This window comes from Hordeum vulgare, chromosome 1H (assembly GCF_904849725.1).
Source record: "Hordeum vulgare subsp. vulgare chromosome 1H, MorexV3_pseudomolecules_assembly, whole genome shotgun sequence".
NCBI classification, from domain to species: Eukaryota; Viridiplantae; Streptophyta; class Magnoliopsida; order Poales; family Poaceae; genus Hordeum; species Hordeum vulgare.
Window position 1 is genome coordinate 416,292,682 of NC_058518.1, and position 17,729 is coordinate 416,310,410.

Sequence of the window (17,729 nt, forward strand, 5' to 3'; positions counted from 1 at the left end):
AAAAGGCAAATATTTTTGTAAATTTTTTTTTTCAGAAGTGGGGGAGAGGAAAACGAGAGGCAAAAAAGTAAATGCAAGAGATGAGTTTGCGACACATACTTGGATGAGCTTCACCTAGAACTTGATCCTCCCCAGCAACGGCGCCAGAAATCCTTCTGCTACGGCGCCAGAAATCCCCGGCTCCCTCTTGAGCTTGCGTTGGTTTTTCCCTTCAAGAGGAAAGGGTGATGCAGCACACGAGCAGTAAGTATTTCCCTCAGATTGAGAACCAAGGTATCAATCTAGTAGGAGAATCAAGCAAAGTGTCCAGAGTACCTGCGCAAACACAAACGAGCTTGCACCCAACGCTATAAAGGGGTTGTCAATCCCTTCAAGATTGCTTGCAAAGTGAGATCTGAAGGCGGAAAGTGCAACGGAGTAAAAGTGTAAGGCTGAAAATATGATGTGCAGTAGACCCGGGGGCCATAGTGTTCACTAGAGGCTTCTCTCAAAATAGCAAATATTACGGTGGGTGAACAAATTACTGTCGAGCAATTGATAGAACCGCGCAAAGTCATGACGATATCTAAGGCAATGATCATACATATAGGCATCACATCCGAGACAAGTAGACCGATACTATCTGCATCTACTACTATTACTCCACACATCGACTGCTATCGAGCATGCATCTAGTGTATTGAGTTCATGACGAACAGAGTAACGCCTTAAGCAAGATGACATGATGTAGAGGGATAAACTCAAACCAATCGTGTAAACCCCATCTTTTTACCCTTGATGGCAACAACACGACGCGTGCCTCGCTACCCCTTCTATCACTGGGTGAGGTCACCGCACGGTATGAACCCAAAACCAAGCACTTCTCCCATTGCAAGAATCATAGATCAAGTTGGCCAAACAAAACCCACAACTCGAAGAGAATTACAAGGATATGAAATCATGCATATAAGAGATCAGAAGAAACTCAAATAAGATTCATAGATCATCTGATCCTAAATCCACAATTCATCGGATCTCGACAAACACACGGCAAAAGAAGATTACATCGGATAGATCTCCATGAAGATCATGGAGAACTTTGTATTGAAGATCCAAGAGAGAGAAGAAGCCATCTAGCTACTAGCTATGGACCCGAAGGTCTATGGTGAACTACTCACGCATCGTCGGAGAGGTTATGGTGTTCATGAAGAAACCCTCCGTATCCAAATCCCCCCTCCGACAGGGCACCAGAACGTGCCCGAGATGGGATCTTGTGGAGACAGAAGCTTAAGGCGGCGGAAAAGTATTTTCGTGGTTCTCTCTCGCAGTTTTCGATTTTTCAGGAATTTATAGGAGGAAGAGGTAGGGCACACGAGCCACAGGGGGCCCACAAGCCTGCTAGGCACGGGCCCCCTGGCTGCGCCAAGGGGGCTTGTGGAGTCCCCTGGTGGCTTCTGCCTTGGTTCTCACGTCCCGTTCGTATCTTCTGTTCCGGAAAAAATCTTTTCGGAAGTTTTATTCCGTTTGGACACCGTTTAAAATCCTCCTATGAAAAGGGTCAAAAACATGGAAAAAATAGGAACTGGCACTTGGCACTGAGTTAATAAGTTAGTCCGAAAAAAGATATAAAAGGCATACCAAACATCCAAAGTTTGACAAGATAATAGCATGGAACCATAAAAAGTTATAGATACGTTGGAGACGTATCAACCACCCCACTTATATTTGTTTGTTTGATCATGTGGCAACCTTGGAATACGAGAAGAGTGCTATTGGAGTGTGCTTGTGGTGGATTTGAACCGTAGGACCCCATATCTTATTTCATAGTTTCCGGTTGATCCGTAGCTCCGTTCTCTACGTTCTTTATATGTTTTTGCATCATTTTCTCGTGATGCATCTGTTCATGCCATCCTCATGCATGTCAAGGTAGCTTAGTTTGAAGTTCTGTCCAGAAGTTTATCTTCTCATCTCATGCACATGGAAGTGACTAGAATAGTGATGCATTCTTCCTTCTCATCTCATGCATCATATTGTTTGTTACATCATGTTGTGTTGGTGTTCATTGGCTGTTATTTTTATCTTGGGTAGCACCGGGATTAGAGAGCGAGTACGTGGATTCTGGAGAGTACGTGCAGGACGATCAAGAGCAGTTCCAAGCTGAAGACATCACAGGGAAGATGACCGTGACCTTGATACCGTATCTAGCTTTGTTATGCTTAGAATCACGTTTCCTTCGATATATGCTCGCTGCCTACCACTTGATAAAAATGTCACATGTCATTGCCATGAAACCCAAACACCTTCCCCTCCTAGCTAATGTTGTTTGGCTAAGTAGGCTTGCTCAGCTTCTAATGTATAGCTTTGTTAGTTGCAGGTGCCAGCTATCTCATGTGATAACATGAGTATTTTTGATATCATTATGTTTAAACTACTATTTAATTAATGCACCTATATACTTGGTAAATGACGGAAGTCCTAGCCTTTTGCCGGGTGATTTGTTCCGTTGTTGCCGCCTTAGTTTCGGCTACCGGTGTTTGATTCCATAAGTGATCGCTCCTAACACGTTCGGGGTTGTTATGGGGACCCCTTGATAAATCGTGTAGTGTTAAGGCTCATCTGGCAGGACCCAACATTGGTTTTAATTTGGTAATCACCTAATAATAATCTGCATAGGGAATAGCTACCCCCAGGAATTAATCAACAACCTGGGCCAGTGCTCCTCATGAGTGTTGGTCCAAACTAGAGTCGTGTGCGGGGCCAACCCGGGGCAACTCGGGAGATTTCTATCTGGCCACTATACGCTGCGCTCATCCGACCGTGTCGTGAGAACAAGATACGCGGCTCCTATCGGGTTCGTTGACACGTCGGGAGGTCTTGCCAGATTTGTCTTACCTTAGCGATATATCTTGCGAATAGGAATCCCGGTGAAACTTTGGGTCTCCTCAAAGTTGAGGTTTTCCTCTAAGGAATCCGACGAGATCACGAGATTCGTGATAGAGGATTACTTTGCGGCCCGTGACCGTTTGTGATGAACTAATTGGAGCACCCCTGCAGGATTTAATCTTTCGGAAAGCCGTGCCCGCGGTTATGTGGCAAACATGGATAATTTGTTAACATCCGGTTCTAGATAATTTGAATTAACTCTAATAATACTACCAACCGTGTGTGTAATCGTGACTGTCTCCTTCGAAGACCTCTCTTCGATCGAGAACACGGTGGGGTTATGTTTGACGTAAGTAGGTGTTCAGGATCACTTAGTGATCACCTAGTCTTCGACCGCTCACTTAGACCACCATATCAAATACTCTGATCTCGTAAGTTAGCCACCATATATCCTATGCTGCAACCTGTACACTAAACCTTCCTCACCTAATTACTTGACTACTTTCGGTACCAGGGTCATCCAATTGCTGAGTCTCCATGGCTCAAAGTTTACTACAACACCCCAACAGGTACAGGTATGCGCGACGCAGGAGATCCAGATGGCACACAGCTGGCGTGGCAGTACGATGAGGAGAATGACCGACTGTACGTGAACTATCCGGAGGACTGACGCCGTGGTCGTGATCGTGGGCCAGCATGCGGGATATCATAGTCTTTTCCTTGTTTCATAGTCCGTAGCAGGACTAACTTGTCTGAATAATTGTGTGGATGTAAACCTTATATTATCTATGTCAGATGGCAAATGTATGCCCTGTTTGTCATTCTTCGATTATGTATTGCTATGATTATCTCGCTTGCGAAACGCTTTGATGCGCCTCTTTCCCTTTTGGGGCATCGCCCCCAAAGTAGGAAAGGGTCGCATTTTAGTCGTTACATCTAGCCCAGATTGTTTTAAAAAAAATCATTGAATTAACCCTAAGCTAGTTAATAGTTAGGATAATCTAACCACATGGGCCCGGTGGACAATGGCCCATCTAACTCTAAACTAATGTGCAGTTAGCCTAATCTAACCACATGGTGGCCTTGGCAAGAAGAGGACAGCTAGCGAATTTCCACACCCAGCTCGCGCGGGGGCTAGCCAGCCAGCTCGAGCGGAGGCCAACGCGCGGTGCGGCGGTCTGCCTGCTCGCCCGACGGCGTGTCGGCCTGACTGCCCAGCGGCACGGTGACCTGCTCGAACGCAGGAACGAGCTGCTCAAGAAGGCCATCGAGCTCTTCATGCTCTGTGATGTCGAGGCCGCAGCGACAAGACGAGACGCACAAAACATGTTCGATGTAATACACATGAGGGTGGAGAGAGATGGAAGAAGTGGGTTGACGTATGGGTCCTATCTGTAATAACGATCGAAGTTAGCGGTCAACTTGACTTATGGACCCAACATGTCAGAACTCGGGCAGTTTTCAAGATATGGTAGTTTTTAGTCAAAGATTAGTTAAAAGTGATAGTTTTCGATAAAAAAAAGTAAAGTGATAGTTTATAGGCATGAATCAACGGGATGTGGTAGTTTTTGTTAAATACTCCTGTAACTCCAATAGCTCCTGTTTTCCCAATATAGTTTTTATGTTGAAGAAGTTAGCCCAAAAAAATCAGCTCCAACTGCTTCCCATTTCCCTAAAATATTTTTGTAATCACAAAAACAGCTCAATTATTTGAACCATTTCACTACCTTCCCCAATACATGCCATGCCAATGTGTCATCCTCAAAGCCCGCTGAGCCACCGCGCCACCAACATCCACCACCATTGTCGGACAATCGCCCACACGCCTCCACCGCCCACCATTGCCCCAATGTTAAGAGACCTTTTTATTTTGACAAAAAAAATGTTAGGCATTGGTACTAGGATACCGATCATGATTTAAAGAAAAATATATGTTCTAAAAATATTCATCATTTATACATTAGATTGGGTTTTAGATGTATATCATTTATTATATCTCTACCTAATAAGAATAATAATAAAGCAAATACTGCTTCTGGTCATACGTCGTGACGTTTTTACAGAAAAGTCCCTTTGTTTGTCACAATTCAACACGCAGTCTACCAAATAAGTGGAAAATGTTCAATCTATGGACGCGTTTGACACAAAAACCACCCGAGTCGATCGACCGCGCCTCCCACCCCATCTGGATCGGTCGTCGGCCCGCATCCTGCATCGCGCCGTCCTCCCCGCACCCCGGCCTGCCTACTCTCCATCGCACCCTCCTCCCCGCGTCGTCAGAGTCCTCCACGTATGACCCTGCCTCCCAATCCCCATCTCCACCTCCTACAGCGCTCCTTATCGTGCGCCGCCATCGCCCACCCTGCCGCCGATAGTGACTGGAGCTTGTAGGGAGCGGATCCATGCATGGAAGCGGTAGGGAGGTTGATCTGAAGCAGGTGGCGACTGGAGCTTGCACGGACCGGATCCATGCATGGAAGCGGCAGAGGAGGCTGATCCGAAGCGAGTGGCGAGGCGGGGGTTGATGACCCACAAGTATAGGGGATCAATCGTAGTCCTTTCGATACGTAAGAGTGTCGAACCCAATGAGGAGCAGAAGGCTCTGATAAACGGTTTTCAGCAAGGTAATAACTGCAAGCACTGAAAGTAGCGGTAACAAGTGATGGTGAAGCGAGGTGAAACGTAGCAAGCAAAGAGTAACAAGTAACAAGTAGTAGCAACGGTGCAGCAAGTGGCCCAATCCCTTTTGCAGCAAGGGACAAGCCTGAACAAAGTCTTATAGGAGGAAAAACGCTCCTGAGGACACACGGGAATTTCTGTCATGCTAGTTTCATCATGTTCATATGATTCGCGTTCGTTACTTTGATAGTTTGATATGTGGGTGGACCGGCGCTTGGGTACTACCCTTACTTGGACAAGCATCCCACTTATGATTAACCTATCTCGCATGCATCCGCAACTACAAAAGAAGAATTAAGACAACGTGTAACCATAGGATTAAACTAGTGGATCCAAATCAGCCCCTTACGAAGCAACGCATAGACTGGGGTTTAAGCTTCTGTCATTCCAGCAACCCATCATCTACTTACTACTCCCCAATGCCTTCCTCTAGGCCCAAGTATGGTGAAGTGTTATGTAGTCGACGTTCACATAACACCACTAGAGGAAAAACAACATACAACATATCAAAATACCGAACGAATATCAAATTCACATGACTATTATCAGCATGACTTATCCCATGTCCTCAGGAACAAAAGCAACTACTCACAAAGCATAATCATTATCATCATCAGAGGTGTAATGAATAGCATCAAGGATCTGAACATAAACTCTTCCACCAAGTAATCCAACTAGCATCAACTACAAAGAGTAATCAACAGTACTAGCAACCTTACAAGTACCAATCGGAGTCGTGAGACGGAGATTGGTTACAAGAGATGAACTAGGGATTGGAGAGGAAATGGTGCTGATGAATATGTTGATGAAGATGCCTCCCCTCCGACGAGAGGAGTGTTGGTGATGACGATCGTGACGATTTCCCCCTCCGGGAGGGAAGTTTCCCTCGCAGGATCGTCCTGCCGGAGCTCTAGATTGGATCTGCTCAAGTTCCGCCTCGTGGCGGCGGCGAAACCACGAAAAATCTCCCGATTGATTTTTTTTCTGGAACAAAACCCTTCATATAGCAAAAGAGGGGGGCTAGTGGGCCGTCTGGGAGCCCACAAGCTTGCCCTCCGCCACCAGGGATTGGTGGTTGCAGGGCTTGTGGCGCCCTGGCAGCCCCCCTCTGGTACTCCTTTCCCCCATTATTTTTTATATAATCCCAAAAAATTCCACGTAACTTTTCAGGGCATTTGGAGATGTGCAGAATAGTGGACTAAGATTTGCTCCTTTTCCAGTCCAGAATTCCAGCTCCTGAATTCTCCCTCTTCAATTAAACCTTGCAAAATAAGAGAGAAAAGCCATAAATAAGGTACCACAAAGTAATATAACAGCCCATAAAGCAATAGATATCAACATGAAAGCATTATGCAAAATGGACGTATCAACTCCCCCAAGCTTAGACCTCGCTTGTCCTCAAGCGAAAACCAAGTTCCATAAACATGTCCAAATGTTGAGGGACGAAGGTGTCGATAAAACATAATACGGACATGAGGGCATCATGATCACACATAGGACATCAATACATCATAAAGATTCTTATGGGAAAGTAGCAATTCCTTCACAAAGCAAAGCATGAAGCAAAAACCTTACCGAGAAGTAACCAACAATAGTCCAAAGTCATTGAAGCAATTGCAATTTACCACAACATCAGAAAGAGTCAAATAAGAGCTTGTAAGGCAAACCCACATATACTCAATCATCTCTTTTGTTTTCCACAATTGTTACAACTCACGTGGTACTCATGGTGTCAAAGTTTCAGCTGGACACAGAGGAAGATAGGGGCTTATAGTTTTGCCTCCCAACGATTTACCTCAAGGGTAAACTGAACAATAATAAAGCATAAGTACTCAACTCCAAGTTGATATATGAATATAGATCTTTCCCAAGCATGTGACGGTAGCCAAGACAAAGGCGAAAAAGGGAATTGGTGAAGATCACCATGACTCTTACAAGGGCAAAAAGTAAAGGTACAAGATAGGCCCTTCGCAGAGGGAAGCAGAGGTTGTCATGCGCTTTTGAGGTTTGAATGTGTGTCCTCTTAGTGCGGAGGAACGTCACTTTATATTGCCTCCTGTGATAAAGAACTTTATTATGCAGTCTGTCGCTTTTATGTCTTCCTCATCACCGGTTCGTACAAAGCTTATTTTCCACACACTAATAGATCATACATATTAGAGAGCAATTTTTATTGCTTGCACCGATGACAACTTACTTGAAGGATCTTATTCAATCCATAGGTAGGTATGGTGGACTCTCATGGCAAAACTGGGTTGAAGGTTTATGGATGCACAAGTAGTATCTCTACTTGGTGCGGGAGTTTTGGCTAATATGAGGTGGAAGCAATCGTCACATGCTAAGGGATCTCTAATCATATAACATTGTTTGGAACCCAGCAAACACAATTCATTATGTTGTCTTCCTTGTCCAACATCTACTCCTAAGCATGTAATAGTTTGGTGAGTGCTCACAATTGTAAAAAGTGTCTAAGATGATATATTTGCATGTGAACCTCTCTTTCCTTATTACTTATTAATTGCAAAAATGACTGAGGTCTATGTTGATTTATTCTCAACAAGTTTCAATCATCATACGTGTCATATATGAAGTTATCACTTTCCATAAGATCGTCTCATGATCTTTCATGCTATCGTTCTTTTCATACTTTTGATAATTGCACAAAGCAAAGCCCTTGACTAAGATACTCTTTATTATATAGCTCGTAAGCTCGAATACATCGGGGGAGAGACAAAAGCAAAAGACTCAAACTAAATACTAAAGACTTATTCCTCTAAGAGAAGAAATAAAAAAACTGAAAAGGAAAGAACTAAAACAAAGGTAAAAGAAAAAGATATAAAGGTGATACGATACCAGGGCAACTCCCCCAAGCTTGGCAGAAGCCAAGGGGATTGCCCATACCAATTCTTAGTTGTCTTCCTTCGGTGGTGATGGTGGTGGAGTTGTTGTAGTAGTCTGATCCACCGTCTTCCAAGGCATAGGTGCTCCATCATGGCAGGATGAACGAGTCGCCGAAATCCTCAAATCTGCAGCCAACCTTATTGATTTAAATCTGTACTCATACTCACAGTTTTGGTTCTGCAGGTCATAGATCTGGCCCTGAAATTGATCAACCCTATCATTGAGCCTGGAGAGGTGCTTCCCAATGTCAATGGCATCCATCTTGTGATTGCTAGTGAACTCCGTGATCATCATGTGGTTGGCGTTGTGTCCACGCTCCACCATCCCGTGGCACTTGAAGACTTGTTGCTCCATTGCTTCGAGCCTCGTCTCCATGCTTCCGGTCTTCTTAGGCCCCTCAACATCACGGATGTGCAACATCCCCTCACTCATCTTGATAAATTGAGGGTGTTTCATCACTTCCGTGAGGTAGGGATTGATGACCTTCTCAAAGATCTTGTCCTTAGGAGCGTTTGGGGGAGTCATGATGATCTAGATCTGCCACAGAAACAGGCTCGAAACGAAAACAGAGGAAAATTGCGCGATACGGAGATCAAAACCTTCGGGCGAATATATATTGATTTTTTCTGGACCAGAAGGGGTGCTCCGCAAGAAAACGGAGTCCGGGAGGCACACGAGGTGCCCACAAGCTTGCCCTCCGCCACCAGGGGGTGGCGGTGGTAGGGCTTGTGGCTGCCTCGTTCGCTCTCCGGACTGCTTTTTATTTTTCTATTTTTCCAAAAATTCCAAAACGGAGGAAATTTCCTATTGGGAAAGCATCGGAGTACAATTTCTTACCGAAACAGATACCTCTTCGTTTTCAGGGTCTGAAACAGGCTGATAAACATCCCTTAGGTACTCCTCTTGAGTTATGACATTTATTATATTGGTCTCAACATTTATGGGAGTACCAGAGATGTAATGCTTGATACTTTGCCCATTTACCACTCTAGGAAAATTTCCTTCCGTGTTATTGATTTTGATCGCACCGGGACGATATACTTCCTCGATAACATAAGGACCTTCCCATTTAGAGAGAAGCTTGCCTCCAAAGAATCTCAAACAAGAATTGTATAGCAGGACATAATCACCTACATTGAACTCTCGTTTCTGTATTCGTTTATCGTGCCATCTCTTAACATTTTCCTTGAACAACTTGGCATTCTCATATGTCTGGGCCCTCCATTCATCTAACGAGCTGATATCAAACAACCGCTTCTCACCAGCAAGTTTGAAATCGAAGTTGAGCTCTTTGATTGCCCAATAAGCTTTGTGTTCCAGCTCAAGAGGTAAATGACAGGCCTTACCGTAAACCATTTTATACGGTGACATGCCCATGGGATTCTTATAAGCAGTCCTATATGCCCATAGTGCATCGTCAAGTTTGCTAGACCAATTCTTTCGAGATCTATTGACGGTCTTTTGTAGGATCAACTTGATCTCCCTATTACTCAACTCCACTTGACCACTAGACTCAGGATGATAAGCAGATGCAACTCTATGGTTGACATCATACTTAGCGAGCATCTTGCGGAAAACACGATGAATGAAGTGTGAACCGCCATCAGTCATCAGATATCTAGGGACTCCAAATCTTGGGAAAATGACTTCTTTAAGCATCTTAATAGAGGTGTGGTGATCAGCATTTTTAGTGGGGATAGCTTCTACCCACTTAGTGACGTAATCCACAGCAACTAAGATGTGAGTGTACCCATTGGAACTCGGGAAGGGTCCCATATAATCAAAACCCCAGACATCGAATGGTTCAATGACAAGTGAATAGTTCATACGCATTTCCTGACGCTTACTGATATTCCCTATTCTTTGGCATTCGTCACAAGACAAGACAAACTTATGGGCATCCTTGAAGAGAGTGGGCCAATAGAAACCAGATTGCAATACCTTATGGGCATTTCTATCTCCAGCGTGGTGTCCTCCGTAGGCTTCGAAATGACACTTCTGCAAGATCTGTCCATGTTCATGTTTAGGTACACAACGTCTAATAACACCATCTACTCCTTCCTTATAAAGGTGAGGATCATCCCAAAAGTAGTGTCTCAAATCAAACAAGAATTTCTTCTTTTGCTGATAGGTGAAACTAGGTGGTATGTATTTGGCTACAACATAGTTTGCATAATCAGCATACCACGGTGCACTATGTGAAGTGCGGATGACATTAATTGCTCATCAGGAAAGCTGACATCAATAGGTCGTGGGTCATCAAGGACATTCCCTAGCCTAGACAAGTTATCTGCTACAGGGTTATCAGCACCCTTTCGGTCAACGACATGCAAATCAAATTCCTGTAGCAGGAGAACCCATCTGATCAATCTAGGCTTCGCGTCCTTTTTCTCCATAAGGTACTTAATAGCAGCATGATCAGAGTGAATAGTGACTTTGGAGTCAACTATGTAAGATCTGAACTTTTCACATGCAAACACGACTACTAAAAACTCCTTTTCCGTAGTGGCATAGTTTCTTTGGGCACTGTCTAGAGTTTTACTAGCGTAGTGAATAACATTCAACTTCTTGTCAACTCTTTGTCCTAGAACAGCACCAATAGCATAATCACTAGCATCGCACATGATTTCAAAGGGCAAGTTCCAGTTAGGTGGTTGAACAATAGGTGCGGTTATCAAAGCCTTCTTAAGTATTTCGAAAGCTTCCTCACAATCCTCATCAAAAACAAAAGGAACTTCCTTCTGCAAGAGGTTGGTAAGAGGCCTAGAAATCTTAGAGAAGTCTTTAATGAACCTTCTATAGAAGCCAGCATGAACTAGGAAACTTCGTATACCTCTGATATCTGTGGGGCAAGGCATTTTCTCAATTGCATCAACCTTAGCCTTATCAACTTCAATGCCTCTTTCAGAGATTTTGTGTCCTAAGATGATGCCTTCATTAACCATAAAGTGGCACTTCTCCCAATTCAAGACGAGGTTGGTATCTTCGCATCTCTGTAAGACTCGATCAAGGTTGTTGAGGCAATCATCAAAGGAAGACCCGTAAACGGAGAAGTCATAAATGAAAACCTTGACAATCTTTTCACAAAAGTCAGAGAATATAGCCATCATACATCTTTGGAAGGTGGCAGGTGCATTGCATAAGCCAAAAGGCATATGACTATAAGCAAAGGTACCGAAGGGGCAGGTGAAAGTGGTTTTCTCCTGATCAGATTGTGCAACAGGTATTTGCGAGAAACCTGAATAATCGTCTAGAAAGTAGAAGTGTGTGTGTTTTGATAGCCTTTCTAGCATTTGGTCGATCAACGGCAAAGGATAATGATCTTTCCTAGTTGCCTTGCTAAGTTTCCGGAAGTCTATCACCATCCTATAGCCAGTAATAATCCTTTGTGGGATTAGTTCATCCTGATCATTAGGAACGACAGTGATACCTCCCTTCTTAGGTACGCAATGTACTCGACTTACCCAATCACTATGAGCAACAGGATAAATGATTCCTGCTTCCAGAAGCTTTAATATTTCTTTTCTAATGACCTCTTTCATCTTAGGATTCAATCTCCTTTGATGATCAGCAACTGGTTTAAAGTCAGGATCGGTTTTAATCTTGTGCTGACATAGAGTAGGACTAATACCCTTAAGATCATCAAGAGTATATCCAATAGCAGCCCGGTGCTTCCTCAGAGTTCTTAGTAACTTCTTCTCTTCGTTCTCTGAGAGGAGGGCACTAATAATAACAGGATATATCTCCTTCTCATCAAGATAGGCATACTTAAGAGTATCACGCAACTGTTTAATCTCGAACACAGGATCACCCTTTGGTGGGGGAGGATCCCCAAGCAGTTCAATAGGCAGATTATTCTTGGGAATAGGATATTGTTCTAAGACAATTTTATCTATCTCATCTCTCTCCCCCATATGCATATCATTTTCATGCTCAAGCAGATATTGCTCTAAAGGATCCGTAGGAGGTACGGCAATAGAGGCAAGAGCAATGATTTCATCCCTACCAGACGACTCTTTTTCATGGGGTTGTCTTCCAAACTTGGAGAAGTTAAATCATGAGACACACCCTCGAAACTAACTGTGATAGTCTTCTTAATGCAATCAATGTGAGCATTGACAGTGTTGAGAAAGGGTCTACCAAATAAGATGGGACAAAAGCTATCTTGTGCAGTACCAAGGACGAGGAAATCAGTAGGATACTTCGTCTTACCACACAGGACTTCTACGTCTCTCACAATTCCCAGAGGGCAGATAGTGTCTCTATTAGCTAGCGTAATAGTGACATCAATGGGTTCTAACTCAGCAGGTGCAATCTCATCTTTGATTTCATCATATAGAGAACGGGGTATTGCACTAACACTAGCTCCCATATCACATAAACCATGGTAACAGTGATCTCCTATCTTGACAGAAACAACGGGCAGGCCAACTACATGTCTGTATTTGTCTTTCGCGTGAGGTTTAGCAATTCTAGCGGACTCCTCACGGAATTTGATAACATGCCCATCTATGTCTTCGGCTAAGAGATCTTTGATAATAGCAATACTAGGTTCAACTCTAATCTCCTCAGGGGGTGCATGTGGTCTAATGTCACCCCTACGTATCACAGCTGGAGCTTTAGAATAATCCTTTATCCTAGCAGGGTATGGTGGTTTCGCAGTGTAAGCACAAGGAACAACAGGATCACTAAAAGCAATGACTTTCTCCTCAACTAGATTGGTTTTGGCTATGTTGCTTTCTACAGGAGGATGATATTTAAACCACTTCTCTTTGGGAAGATCAACATGAGCAGCAAAAGATTCACATAGAGAAGCTACTATCTCAGAGTCAAGTCCATACTTAGCGCTAAAATCTCTAAAAGTGTTTGTCTCAACAAAAGATTTAACGCAATCAAACTGGAAATTCATACCTGACTCCTTACCTTCCTCCAGCTCCCAATCTTCAGAGTTGCATTTGATTCTTTCCAATAAATCTCACTTGTGATCAATATCCTTCTTCATAAAAGAACCGGTACAATAAGTGTCAAGCATGGTACGATCTTCATGAGAAAGCCGAGCATAAAAGTTTTGAGTGATGATTTCTCTCGAGAGCTCATGATTGGGGCATGAATATAGCATTGATTTAAGCCTCCCCAAGCTTGAGCTATGCTTTCCGTGTCATGAGGCCAAAAGTTATAAATAAAGTTCCGATCATGATGTACTAAATGCATAGGATAAAACTTTTGATGAAATTCCAATTTCAACCGATTGTAGTCCCATGATCCAGTATCATCACATAGCCTATACCATGTCAACGCCTTATCTTTCAAAGATAAAGGAAAGACTTTATTTTTTACCTCATCCTCGGGCAAACCTGCAAGCTTAAATAAACCACAAACTTCATCTACATAGATCAGATGCAAGTCTGGATGTGAAGATCCATCTCCTGTGAAAGCATTAGCCGGCAGTTTCTCAAGCATACCCAATGGAATTTCATAAAAGATATTTTCAGTAGGTACCTCAGGTTGAGGAACAACTCCTCGTGCTTCCGTTCGTGGTGAATATACCCGTAACAAACTCCTCAAAGGAACAGTTTCCATAGTGACAAGTGACAATAAATTTCAGCACAGTATAAGAATGTTTCCTTACCAATTTCCACTTACCAACGGCGCTTCACTCCCCGGCAACGGCGCCGGAAAAGAGTCTTGATGACCCACAAGTATAGGGGATCAATCGTAGTCCTTTCGATAAGTAAGAGTGTCGAACCCAACGAGGAGCAGAAGGCTCTGATAAACGGTTTTCAGCAAGGTAATAACTGCAAGCACTAAAAGTAGCGGTAACAAGTGATGGTGAAGCGAGGTGAAACGTAGCAAGCAAAGAGTAACAAGTAACAAGTAGTAGCAACGGTGCAGCAAGTGGCCCAATCCCTTTTGCAGCAAGGGAAAAGCCTGAACAAAGTCTTATAGGAGGAAAACCGCTCCCGAGGACACACGGGAATTTCTGTCATGCTAGTTTCATCATGTTCATATGATTCACGTTCGTTACTTTGATAGTTTGATATGTGGGTGGACCGGCACTTGGGTACTGCCCTTACTTGGACAAGCATCCCGCTTATGATTAACCTCTCTCGCAAGCATCCGCAACTACAAAAGAAGAATTAAGAGAACGTGTAACCATAGCATTAAACTAGTGGATCCAAATCAGGCCCTTACGAAGCAACGCATAGACTGGGGTTTAAGCTTCTGTCACTCCAGCAACCCATCATCTACTTACTACTCCCCAATGCCTTCCTCTAGGCCCAAGTATGGTGAAGTGTTATGTAGTCGACGTTCACATAACACCACTAGAGGAAAAACAACATATAGCATATCAAAATACCGAACGAATATCAAATTCACATGAATTATCAGCATGACTTATCCCATGTCCTCAGGACCAAAAGAAACTACTCACAAAGCATAATCATAATCATGATCATAGGTGTAATGAATAGCATCAAGGGTCTGAACATAAACTCTTCCACCAAGTAATCCAACTAGCATCAACTACAAAGAGTAATCAACACTACTAGCAACCTTACAAGTACCAGTCGGAGTCGTGAGACGGAGATTGGTTACAAGAGATGAACTAGGGATTGGAGAGGAGATGGTGCTGATGAAGATGTTGATGAATCTGCCTCCCCTCCGACAAGAGGAGTGTTGGTGATGACGATAGCGATGATTTCCCCCTCCGGGAGGGAAGTTTCCCCGGCAGGATCGTCCTGCCTGAGCTCTAGATTGGATCTGCTCAAGTTCCACCTCGTGGCGGCGGCGAAACCACGAAAAAGCTCCCAATTGATTTTTTTTCTGGAACGAAACCCTTCATATAGCAAAAGAGGGGGGCTAGTGGGCCGTCAGGGAGCCCACAAGCTTGCCCTCCGCCACCAGGGGGGTGGCGGTGGTAGGGCTTGTGGCGCCCTGGCAGCCCCCCTCTGGTACTTCTTTTGCCCAATATTTTTTATATAATCCCAAAAAATTCCACGTAACTTTTCAGGGCATTTGGAGATGTGCAGAATAGTGGACTAAGATTTGCTCCTTTTCCAGTCCAGAATTCCAGCTGGCTGAATTCTCCCTCTTCAATTAAACCTTGCAAAATAAGAGAGAAAAGGCATAAATATGGTACCACAAAGTAATATAACAGCCCATAAAGCAATAAATATCAACATGAAAGCATGATGCAAAATGGACGTATCAGGGGTCGCCATAGACGACAAGGAAGGACGAAGCGAGGGATCCGGTGACCTAGGCAGGAGCTCACCAGAGTCGGGCAACGGCGGACGGGAACGCAAGATGAAGAGATCCGGTGCGACGGTGTGAAGTCCTTGCACATAGATGCGGGCCTCCATTGCTCGCAGGGAGAGCTCCAAGGCCATGGCGGGGCTTCGGTCTCCCCTGGTATAGAAAAAGGAAACAGAGAGGAATCAGGCAGAAGAAGAAGGGGGGAGAAGGACGGCTGGCCTCCTCTACACATGCCATACGATCTACAGGTCTGACTATGTTGCTTTTTCTTCCATCTTCTAATTTAAACATAAATCAGCAATCATCAAAGAGGGAGTTGTAGTATCAGAGTCCACCCTTCTCCGAAGCTCAATCATGGGTTTGTTGGTGGCTTCCACTCTCATACTGATTGATGAGGTGCTCTAACAGGTTCATATCACACAAGGCAACCATGGCAGTACAATAATCACATGGGTGACAACAGTCAAACTTGGAGCAAGCAATGTGCTTTACGTAACTTGAGAAGATAATCTCAACTGTTCTGCAAAGGGTCGGGAAATCATTTGCAGTATACATTCTATAAATATACCTCGAGATACATTCATCATCGTACAATCAAGAAGTTGAAGGTTACTGGCGCGTCAAACATTTGATGCTTATGTTTTTGTGAAGGCTGGTATTTTGATTCAAGACTTAATTATGACTTTTTTGTAGTTTGATACGAAGTATTACTATGTCGTTCGTTGAAGAGTTGCTGAGAAAGTTTTGGTTGAGGACCCCTTTGAAAAGTGGCCCAGAAGTTCCATATACATTTGGTGTGATAGTTATTGTCAAATTTGCTCAGAATATAACTTGCATGATCATGTTTGAATTCTAACATAATTTTACTATTGTAGTTTATGAGTATTGTCACCTAGAATTTTACTATTGTGTTTAGCTGATCTCGGTTAGAGTTTCAACTCTAGTGTCACACTCGCTCATTACAAGTCCAATTCAAAAGTCTAGGCAATGCTTTTCTTCTGGGACCTCACGCATGCAGATAATTACCCATATCATGATAATACAAGGTGAGATATGTGGGTAAGATTTGTAGAGCGGAATCTCGCATACAAGCCTTGGATCTGGACAGCTAGAAACCATGATATTGATTTTGCTCCTGAATTTTTAAGGATAGGTGTCTCTGATACTTTATTCACATTTCTTATGTTTTAGTGGATGCTTTTACAGTTCAAGTAGAAGTACCGAATAGAAACAATTCAGTGGATCTATGTTATACGCGGTTAAATGCTCATTGAATTAGATCGTGTTACATTTAGAATTTCATTTGATGCATATTGCTATTTAAAAAGAATATCAACGTATTTGCAGGGTGAAACAAAGCCATTCAAGCCATACTGATCATTCCTGATGACCTTCCGTGACCATAGGTTTGTTGGTTTCATCACTCAAAAATGTGCAATTCTTTACATTCCTTTATGGGAAGTAAAACTCCACTTCGGATGGGTTAAAGGTTTTCCAATTATGCCTTGCTTACGTTCTCAAGTGGATCACTTTAATGTCGAACACAGTAGCAGGTATCCCACACCCTATAAGGCTTCCGGTAACAAAACACCTTACTGGTATTCCATCAAAAGAGCATCAGCCTATATCATTGTCCTCGCATCATACTCTGCATACACTATGTTAAGACAATTTGCATCAAAACACCTTACTAGTATTCCATCAAAAGAGCCTCAGCCTATATCATTGTTTTGACTCCTAATGTGAAGACAATTTGCATTGATAGGTATCCATATGATAGCTCCCTGGTAGTGTCAAATGACTTCAGACCAATTCTTGTTATATAGAGGTGACATTCATCACCACGAAGGGTCAAGATGTTCCACATCAAAGGTGTCCTCAGTGCTACAAGAGTTGAAGAAAGAAGAGGATTCGTTATTGTTACTACTGCCTGAGAAGTGTCAAACCTGCCAAAGAAGGCATGTCAATTTTTCTCTTTGTGTTCTGATGCCTATAAATAAACCCAAGAATGTGAAAAATGTTGGCGAACA

At 43.4% G+C, this 17,729-nt stretch overlaps 1 pseudogene; it reads left to right on the top strand.

Moving 5' to 3' along the window:
* The first annotated feature begins 3,936 nt into the window (after positions 1–3,936).
* Positions 3,937–17,393, top strand: LOC123399844 (annotated as a pseudogene).
* The last annotated feature ends 336 nt before the right edge of the window (positions 17,394–17,729 follow it).